At 31.3% G+C, this 10,672-nt stretch overlaps 1 long non-coding RNA gene across 1 annotated transcript; it reads left to right on the top strand.

Annotated features, from left to right (window-relative positions):
* The first annotated feature begins 596 nt into the window (after window positions 1-596).
* LOC124425211 lies at window positions 597-1,328 on the top strand. Its single transcript, XR_006942449.1, has 2 exons — window positions 597-705; window positions 872-1,328. It is a non-coding gene; the product is annotated as an uncharacterized LOC124425211 (long non-coding RNA).
* Window positions 1,329-10,672: the final 9,344 nt, after the last annotated feature.

The following is a 10,672-nucleotide window of genomic DNA, read 5'->3' as shown; positions in this document are numbered from 1 at the left end:
AGGGAGTTCGTAAAGTTCAGTGAGGGGGGATAACGTTCTCTTGCGACGACCGCAACGAGTAGGGCGATCGCGAAAGAGAGAAAGAGACAGAACGTGGGCGCAACGTCGAGAACGAAACGGTGCAGGTGGCGAGATCGGACAATGACTGCGTCGTCCACGCGGCATCACCGACGCAGTAATTAATCGGAATAACTCCTCGCTTTACCGTTAATTGTCTCTCTATTACGGTTTAACAGTCGATGGAGGGAAGACAAACCGTCTCGTAAAACGTATTTCCGGTACGATACATGTCATCGAAGCTTACACACGTCCGAGAAAAATTTCTTGGATAGCGATACCGAGAAGAGAAGGCCACGCGAGAGCCTCAGCTCATTTCGCATTGATCGCATCGAACGCGATACCAGACGTGTGTCGATACCCCTCTCTCCCTCCATCCTTTCTCGTTCACCGATTTTTAGTGCCACCGCTCGAAATTCTACATGGCGATTTTTTTATATGATGTTTGGTAAGAACAGTAAAATGCAATATGTTTTTGGCGAGGAATTAGTCTTTCAGAACGTAGCTATTTTTAAATACAAACATTTGCAGATATTGACTATTCATTAAATCATAATATATATATATGAGAAATAAATATCGATATAATCCATGTCTTTAATTAAGAAGAGAAATTGGCCATATAAAATCAAATATGTAGATATGAGTGTATGTATTATTGGATTCTATTCAATCATTGAAGCTTATATCTTTCTCTCTCTCTCTCTCTCTCTCCCTTCTTTCCTCTCTTTATACATTAAATAACTAATATAATAAAATTTAATTAATATTAAATTTAGCTAAATAAACCTCTTCAAATATTTATTTTTAATAGATAGAAAAAAATTGACGATCGTACCAAAGAGGTTAAACAGAAAAAGATAAATATAGCTTCGTAAATATGATATAAACGTGTAATTTCTAAAACTTGTAATTATACGTTTTAATCACTGTTATAAAAAATGGTGATAGAAGAATTCAAAAATGATTTTCACACCTATGGTTATGATATGTTAGATAAGAAAAATCATAAGTAAATGTGAATCAGGATTATCATCGTTCACTCACTAGATGGCGTTTCGAAGTAAGAACATTTTCCAATCTCTAATTTTATTTAATCTATGTCATATTCTCGCATTACTGTAAAATTACGCGAAACTAAAGATCGTGCATTTAATAAAAGCTTTGATAACTTAAGTAGAATAAAAATGTTATTAGCGAAAGATATTGCGTTTTGTAAGTAATATAGTATTATATACAAATAATATCAATATAACCGTTTTTTTTATTCACTACATGGAAATTCATTTGAAAAAAAATATAAACATTTTTCACTTACCTATAAATAAATTTAAAAAACAGTAAAATATGAAACAAATAAATATTTGAGTTAACGTCTACCTTGCTACATGTATACAAAAACAGATGGAAAGATCGAAGGAACGTGCTATCAAAGTGAGAGAACGCAGGTGGCAAAGCATAAAGTAATACATTCTAAGATACTACTTTATTGACTCTGAATATTGAAAAGCCACTTAAGTTAGACTAAAACTATACCGTACACAGAATGTCTTCGAGAAAATGATATACTAGTCCAATACATTTAAGTCAAAAAGGGTTTAACGAAGAAGTAGCTCACTTTAAAAGAAAGAAAAAAAAGAAGTAGCGATTAAACGAACTTATTGATCTTTGTATTTATTAATTAATATTTAATATTTATTTATAATATATATATATATATATATATATATATACATATATATATATATATATATATATTCGTTTTGGAGAATTCGTACAGATATATATTACTTTTGATTCATTAATTTGTATGTACATTTATTAAATAATGTATATATGCATTCGATAAAAGGTGCATTATGCGTGAATGGCGTATGTAATTGGTTTGTACCGAACGCTTTAACCAATCAGCTTCAATTGCCACGTAGTTCTTATTGATACTCTGATTCGTTCTTTTCAACGCAACAATTACGATAGTACTGTACGCTATCAATAATCAGCCGATGAGTCAACAAATTTGTGGTAACATAATATTTTAAATACATACAGTATTTCGATCGTGATAAATTCTAAATTGAAATTATCTTATTCTATTTTTTCATGATCTCATTATCATAAAATAAAAATAACTGCTGACACTATATAATCGAAATGAGATTAATTAAAAGGAACATCGTAGTGAGATTATGATATGACCTTTTCATATCTGTTTCGAGCAATAAGTTAATATTACATGCTAACAAGAAAATGCACAAGATAATAATAATATGTAGCTACTACTACATGAAATGAAATTTCTTTCTGTTCTCCGTTGGTATCGTTTACACAACCAACGTGTTTATAACCAACGTTGGTAGTAATCTTATCATTGAGTACGACCCTGTCGACCCTATGTTTTCTCGTGTCCTATATTCCAAATATTGTAACTTGCATTATCGATAAATACGGAATAATCTCTGAAGAAATTTCGAAATGGCAGAAATAGAAAATTCGATATTTGAAACTTAAAAACATATAGAAATATTCAAAGATTATTATATTATTTAAACAAAATTCTTTATATAAGTATAAAGATCAGGATATGGATAAAATAATAAATTTTAGATTAATATCTCACAATTCATTACTTATATTTTTTAAGTTAATTACACTAATGAAAAAGTTTACTCATCCACCTATGAGAGGGCGTAGGTCCCTTCGGAGTAGGTAAAAGAGGAGGTTCTTATCGCGGCGCGTGAAATTTTGTATACCAACTGTTAGACATGATTTTTGGAAAAAAAAAGAAACAAGAATTGATTATTTAGAAATATATGATATCCAAACGGAGTAAAAAAACAAGAAAATAAAAAGAATTATATAAATAAGAAGGATGTTATGTGATTAAATATGAATATCTTTGAATTCGAAAAGCATATTATTTCACTTGCAAATTCATCTTTCTTGAATATATAGAAGGATAGAATTCATGAATGTCGAGTTGCGTTCGACTTTAATGAATATTTAATTAGTCTACATCATGTGTTCTATCGCGTTTCATAACATATGACATTATATCAATAGACATTTTTTCCTTTTCTTATATTCTTTATCGTGATTTTAAATTTTCTAAAAATCGAAAAAATCGTATCAACTTATATCAGAAATCCTTTTCTTAACTGTTGATTCAAACTATTCTTGATTTTTTCTCGAGATCGCAATAAAAGAATATCAAGCACGTTCTGCATTTAGAATAAGCTATTAATAGTATTAGAACGGTTTTGCTTATTAGAAAATCTGTCGGTACGTATACACGCGTGCTCCGACAAAATAGGTTACGGTCGTGCAATCTGGAAGTAATTTTTCACGTTCCATTATCTATGTATTGTGAAATAATTGTGTAAGTGCATCGATAGAAAGAATATTCAATATGAAAAAAAAAAAAAGAAAAGGAAGTGAGGTCAACATCGAAGAAATCAAACAATCGAACGATTCGTAAAGTTCAAATGATAATAAGATCGAGAAAATTAAAGGAATGTAAGTATTTCCGAAAGGAATAGAAGAAAACTACATAGGTATACACACACATATATTTGGATATATATATATTTTTTTTTTTTCGAATTTCACGTTTTACGTAATTTTTCACAAATTTTCATAAATTTACCAAAGAGTTATCTTCAAAAGTACGACTCATGGAAAGAGGACGAATTTAGGTAGTATATTAGTAGGCCACGACGAAAATATCGGAGAGTTGGAAAAGAGAGGAAGAGAGAGAAAAAGAAGGAGAAAGAAAAAGAAAGAGAGAAAAAGAGAAAGAGAGAGAGAGAGAGAGAGAGAGAGAGAGAGAGAAATAAAAGAGACTAGTAATAGCCACCATCTCTAAACGACATTGACCGCGCCCGAATCCATGCAAGCCGTTCCCCGTTCTCTTTATCCTTCGCGGTGGTCGTTAAGGTCGCATTTAGAGAAGTACTTTACGGACGCATTTAGGTGCGGCTCACCATACATCGTCGTACCCCCGTCTCATGGTTCGCTTTTGTGTCACGCAGTCGTTCAGCTTTATCATCGCAAGCCTTTTCTCGAGATTCTCATCTATTCTCACTTTGCTACTGTTACAAATTTTACTTTCATTTTTCTTCACCATCTTTTCAATTGGAAGAAATTTATGATATTTTCTATTACAATTTGAAAATATTTAATGTAAAGTGAAAATATTTCTCAGATTCTTTCGTATTTCCTTGTGTATTATTTAACAATATTTTGAAATAGTTTTTAATATAATCTCATTTTGGCTTGTTCGTAAGTTGGGGAAAAAAAAAATAACAAGCGCGGCACGACTCCTTGCATATATCGCGCGTTTGGTGTGCAGAAGTATCTGATTTCTGTAATATGTATACCGGAAGTCTGACACTTGGCTCATAAAGGAACACATTTGCCACGCCTAGATAGAAATAGAGTAGAATGCGTGTAACGCGGTAGGAAAGGATCGACGTTCGTCGTTCTTTTCTCCTCCTCTTTCTTCCCTTTTTTCTTTTTTCTTTTTTCTTTCTTTTTTTTTTTTACGGCGCTCCCATGTTTGTCAGCAACGTACATCCCTCGATCGCCGTATAGTTTTACCAGTGAAGCTAGCAGGACGATAAAGTCATCCGAGCTTTTCTCATTAGCCTACGTATCGTTACTGTTCACAAAAATATTCACTCTGCCGATCGATAACAGAGAACCATTCATCGTTTCCTATCGAAAGGTACATAATATTTTCGTTAGTTAAATAATAATTATTTTTCAAAGATAATCGAGATAACTCGAGAAATTGTTCAAAATATCAACTATAGTTCTTAAATATACGTATCTATAATGATTAGATAAATTATCGCTATTTATCAATTTTTATATATTTACCTTTGTTTAGATCAACATCAAATAACTCTACGAAAATATTTGATTAATTAATTGATTGGAGTGTAATGTAATATATATAACTTAATGGAAAAATAATTCAAAGAAATTGTTTTTTTTTTAAATAATTTATGCGCTTATTAAATCAGTTTTCTTATTTTTATCAAACGCTACATATGTAAGTCTTATATTTTTCTTTCTCTTTTTCTCCGTCTAGATCTTAAATTTTACATAATCTTGCGTCATTTCTTGCAGATCAGGTTTAGGGTCGAACAAACATACTTATACGTCGTATCAGATCATTTTTAAACGTTTTCCTGCAAATACGATCGGCGTCCTAAGTTCGTTTTTTTTTTGTCAGCAATATCGACATTGCTTGCACTCGATGTTTACGCCATTCGAGTCCGATTCCTTTATGAGCGATTTCGGTATCGCTTTGTAGATTTATTTGCTCTTCCAAGACTCCTATCGAACTTGTGATTCGATTTCAAAGAAAACAACATAGCAAATAATTTCAAATAATTTCAGACGATGAAAAAAAAGAATGTAAGATGATTGACAATTTGTAAAGTACAATATAGTTGTATCAATATGCATATATGAATGTATCTATGTATCTATATTTCCTTTACTAAGGAAAAAGTAAATTTCAATATAGAATAGGCACAGAAGAATACTATAATATTCGAGGAAGGGAAAGACGATAAAACCGGAGCACAACTCGGTTGGCAACACGAGCAGCAATTTATTATGAGAGAACGATATCGAGACGAGTCGTATGTGTCTGTCACGATATCTCGGGTTATCGGTTTCAAGGAGTCAACTTGTAAGGGAGAGGGAGCAGTAACTATGAAAGATCAAGTCGGTTCACGGGTCATCAAGAGGACCGGTGGACTCTTGTCGATTTACCCAACTTACTTAGCTTGAATCTACCAGGGTTCTCTTTTATTATAATGTATATATCGAAGCTAATCCTAGCAATTTTCCAGGCTCCCTAGCTTATCTTATCCAATTTCAACGTACAGAGAGAGAAAGAAAAGCAGAAAAAGAGAGAGAGAGAGAGAGAGAGAGAGAGAGAGAGAGAGAGAATGATCTTTTTTCTTAATTTAATCCAACAATAAGTCACGGCTAATACGATTTCATAAGAAAGAAGAAAAATCTACAACATAATCCTAATTCGTATGCGAAGATAATGAAATAATTACAATTCGTTCATGTAAATTTACTTATGTACCTAAATACACGTATACGGATACTGTACGTGTTCCTCTTGAATATTTATGTTATGGCAAAAATTCATCGATATTCATCTCCTAGCTCGTTCTCTTTTTCTGTCTGCCTCCCTCTCTCTCTCTAACTTTTTTCTTTCTATTTTTCATTCTTCCCTATCTTTCGCGATACGAGGAAAAAAGGTAAAGTATTATGTTGGGTTAGGCTAACTTGGGGCGTCGTAAAGTCGACGATTTTTAGGGGACGAATCCATTCGATACTCACGTTTTCTTCAACTTCGATATGGAAATGAGATCTCTTATAGGGGAATTCGCAGATTTCATTTGCAAATGCAAAATTTCATCGAGGATATATTTCATCGTCATTTTGAATTTGCTTTTCGATTTTAAAAATACAAGTTGGAGTAAGTACGTTACAAAGACCTTAAGATACGTGAAAGAGAATATAATAAATTCGATTATCGCCAATAAAATAGTTTTTCAAATTGGATGAAATACGTATTTCGAGTTCTCTTATCGGTTCGAGTAATTATATTTTGGCTACAAGAAAAAAATAACTTGGAAAAAAACAACTTGGTCATTTGAATCGGCTTCTTATATAGTAAATTTCCAGCGATGACGTCCATCGATATGATTCATTATTAAAGTTAGGAGACCCTATAAAAGTTTTCAAATTTTTTGAAATTTGGCAGAAACTTCAAATTTCGGATACGGCTTTAACTCGATAATAAATGTCTAGAAAATTCTTTCAACATGTATAAATTCTTGAGTTTTCGTTCAACTGTACTTAATTACACCAAACGTTCTTTTAATGTCACAAGCTTAAAAGGATACGATTGGTAATGAGTCTTTCATTAGAGTTACCATTTTAAAATCAGATTTTTCATAACATCATGTTCTTTATCGCCTATTCTTTAGATACATTTTATTCTTTTTTTACAAACGATTATATAACAACTTCTGCGGAATATCAATCGTTATTACAACAGAATCATGAACGATTAGAATGTTCCGTTTGAATTCATTTAAGATATTTCTTATCGCATTTTATCCTGAGGGTTCCAATTCCATTTCGTCTGGAAAAAATTACATATATTTGTCTATCATTCGCGACAAAGAAGAGTTGGAGAAGGAGAAGGACAACGAGGACGATGAGGACGACCCGTGAACTCGACGTTCAACACGAATCGTGCTTAGACACGCATATTGTTGCGATTCTCGCCTCTGGACGAGGTCGCCGTATCCGCTGACGTCACAACGACCCGACGACCCTACCGAACTTCGTGCTATCGGACGATATTAACATAACGATTTACAAGCTCACGTATTCCTTTTCGGTTTCCGTTCATTGTCATATTTCCGTCAATGAAATTAACGATGAAAATTGATTAAAAATCTCTTTATATTTCTATTAGATGTTCAAACTTATCTTGAAACCATAACCAGATCGTGAAACACATGTAAGCTATTTCTTCTGACTTCGTAAATAAAGTTCTTCAATTTTGTATAACGAAGATAAAAATATAATTGTATAATGAGAATTATGAAAACGTTAGAGTATGTACAAGTGTTTTTTCATTAATCGTGTCGTAAAGAACATCATATTTTAAGGAATGGAAGATTGATAATAATGTAACAGGTGTTCTTGAATGATAACGTTCCTAAAATATTAGCTAATGTCAAAGAATTTGTAGTATAATTGAAATCGTACGTACGTTCGGTTAGAATGCGATTACGTGCCTAGATGTATGTATGTGCGTATGTATATATATATATATATATATATATATATATATATATATATATATGTATATCTCGTTTCTTACTATCGTGCAAGAGATTAATTCGTGAATACTAGCGCCGACATATACGAAATTTCATTTTACGTAAGTCGCTTGTTTTGGATAGTGTGTTAACATTATTTTTTCGTCGTACTTTAGAGCAGTGCTTCTCAACCTATGGACTATGACTAATTTTTAATAGGCCGCGAAATAATAGCTGTTACCTTACGTTAGGCGAAACAAAGTGATTAATTTATAAGACATTTCCAGAAAGTTCTTTCGTATAATATTCTTACGAGTTCACGAGAATATTGCGGTAACAGACGTATCAATAAAATAATATACAATGACTTCAGATTATCGGGTTATTAAAAATTGTTATATTATAAACACTTGGACCTTGGTACCTTTACAAACAAATTTATTGGATTGAATGGAAAAAAGATTGAGAAACACTGAGTTAGAATATGTACATGTTTAGAGATTTATGAAATTCGACCAAAGAGAAACATATATGCTTTTAATGATAATATCGAAATATTTTTTCATAAAATGATTTCTCTCAACTTTCTCGTATTGTTGGGAGAATGAATAAAAATAAAATTGATTTACGATCTGGACCTAGATTACATCTCAATGGACTCATAAATAATCTTAAGTTTTTATTATATTACGGAATATCTGATAGCATTAATGAGATACAAATTCTTTATTTAACCGTTAGGATCAGAACATATATCTTGTTATTAAGAAAATGACTGTTATAATACAGTTACTTTCTACGCGAAGGATACAACAGAACAAGAATGTTTATTTATAACATATAATTTGTCAAACGCGTTTTCTTTTCCCGAGATAATTAGAAATTGAACGTCAGACTCTAATGACGAATTGCTTCTGACGAATTGGAGAGTTTCATGGGGGTGGAAGCTTCAAGTCGATAAGAAAAAGGTCAACATGGGGATGTCGAGCCGAGCACGTCGTTTATCGGCCTGGATTATATCGTCTTCGCGTTCTTGTGGTAAACTTTCTTGTAGAATTCAAATTTACTAGCTGGCAACATGAATTCCGAAATACCCCATATTTTACAAAGTATAGCCTTATTGGCTCGCAAATAAAAAGGAAAAATCAATAAACGGTATTCGTTAAATTATGCGATGAACATGCTACAGAGAACATATAATAATAATTAGAGTTTCGATAATTTGATGTAACGTTAAATAATATAATATGAAATTCTCTTAAAATTATAATATATAATTAATATAAAATATAAAATACTCTTTAAAATAATTATAAAATATAATTAATATATATTAATTATATTAATTATATTAATATACAATTTTCTTTAAAAAAAATTATTTATACAAATTTTTATAAAATTGGAATTCTCTTTTTATTCTCAAATTCGTCATGTGTAGTGAAACGACACCGATGTTAGATGAAAAACGATTACTTGTTACATATGGTTCCCCATACATACATATGTAGGTGACGCATCACGCATTCCACTGCAGCTTGAAGATATACAGGGAGAGTAGGGAACAGTAGCAGCTTCCATCACCATCAGACCGAATATTAATCCTAAGGTTTGAAAAACGCATTTTCAAAAAGCGTCAAGATAATTCATACATCATTATAAATCATAATTAAAAAATGTTCAAGTAAGAAAATATTAAAATAAAAATATTTTTAACATTATTTAGTTTTTGTTTTTTTAAATGACTCGTCAATTCAAAAGTTATTATAAATGAATGAACAAACGATAATGATCAACGTTGATGTTAATAGTGCTACCATCTAGTTATGAATATAGAGAATGATGATACCTACAAAACAGATATTAATATGCTATTGGATAATTAATCGAACGATCGATAATGTCATTATTAAAACGATACTAACTCCATCTATAGGTTTTATCTCTAAGTTCTTTCGGCAAATAGAGAGATAATTTATTATCTTACGAGCATTTGAAAGGAAATAATTGAAAGCATAAATTTTTCAAAGACAAAATTAATGATTTTCTTCAGAATCTTCATAAGAAGAATCATCATTTAATATAACCGGAATAAAGTAATTCCGTTCAAAATTTTACTACCTTATCAATTACGATGGTTACGTCAACGAAATAAAAAATGTTATAACATTAGAAAGCAGACATATTTATCGATATATCGTACATCTATATTATCGACATATAATACAATCCACTGTAGATGAAACAGAATATGTATGTTGATAGGAGATGCAAGTTTTGAAAAAAAATCAGAATCTATAAGAAACTGGTTGTTATTGATGATTTCATAGTTTCCGCAGTTACTATCGAGAGCTTTTCTTGTGTAGAGTGAGCATCCTGTTCATTGAATCGATGTACCTTCATTGATTCGGATATACATAATATATAAGTCTGTAATTGAACAGAATACTCTTCAAGTTGTTTTACGTATCGAAAGGCACAGAAAAAGAGAGGAAAATAGAGATAGATAAATAGATAAATAGATAGATAGATAGATAGATAGATAGAAAAATAGATAGATAGATAGATAGATAGAGAGAAAGAGAGAAAGAGAGAGAGAGAGAGAGAGAGAGAGAGAGAGTACATGGAGGAAAAGAGTTAAATAAACAGAAATAAGATAAAGTAAAGAAAGATACCACGTGGAATTCAGAATAACGATAGTTGTTTCTGAATATTTACTATATATAACACGTTTCACTACTGGTTAC

This window comes from Vespa crabro, chromosome 6, assembly GCF_910589235.1.
Source record: "Vespa crabro chromosome 6, iyVesCrab1.2, whole genome shotgun sequence".
In the NCBI taxonomy this organism is placed as follows: domain Eukaryota; kingdom Metazoa; phylum Arthropoda; class Insecta; order Hymenoptera; family Vespidae; genus Vespa; species Vespa crabro.
This window is presented reverse-complemented; position numbering and strand designations above follow the sequence as displayed.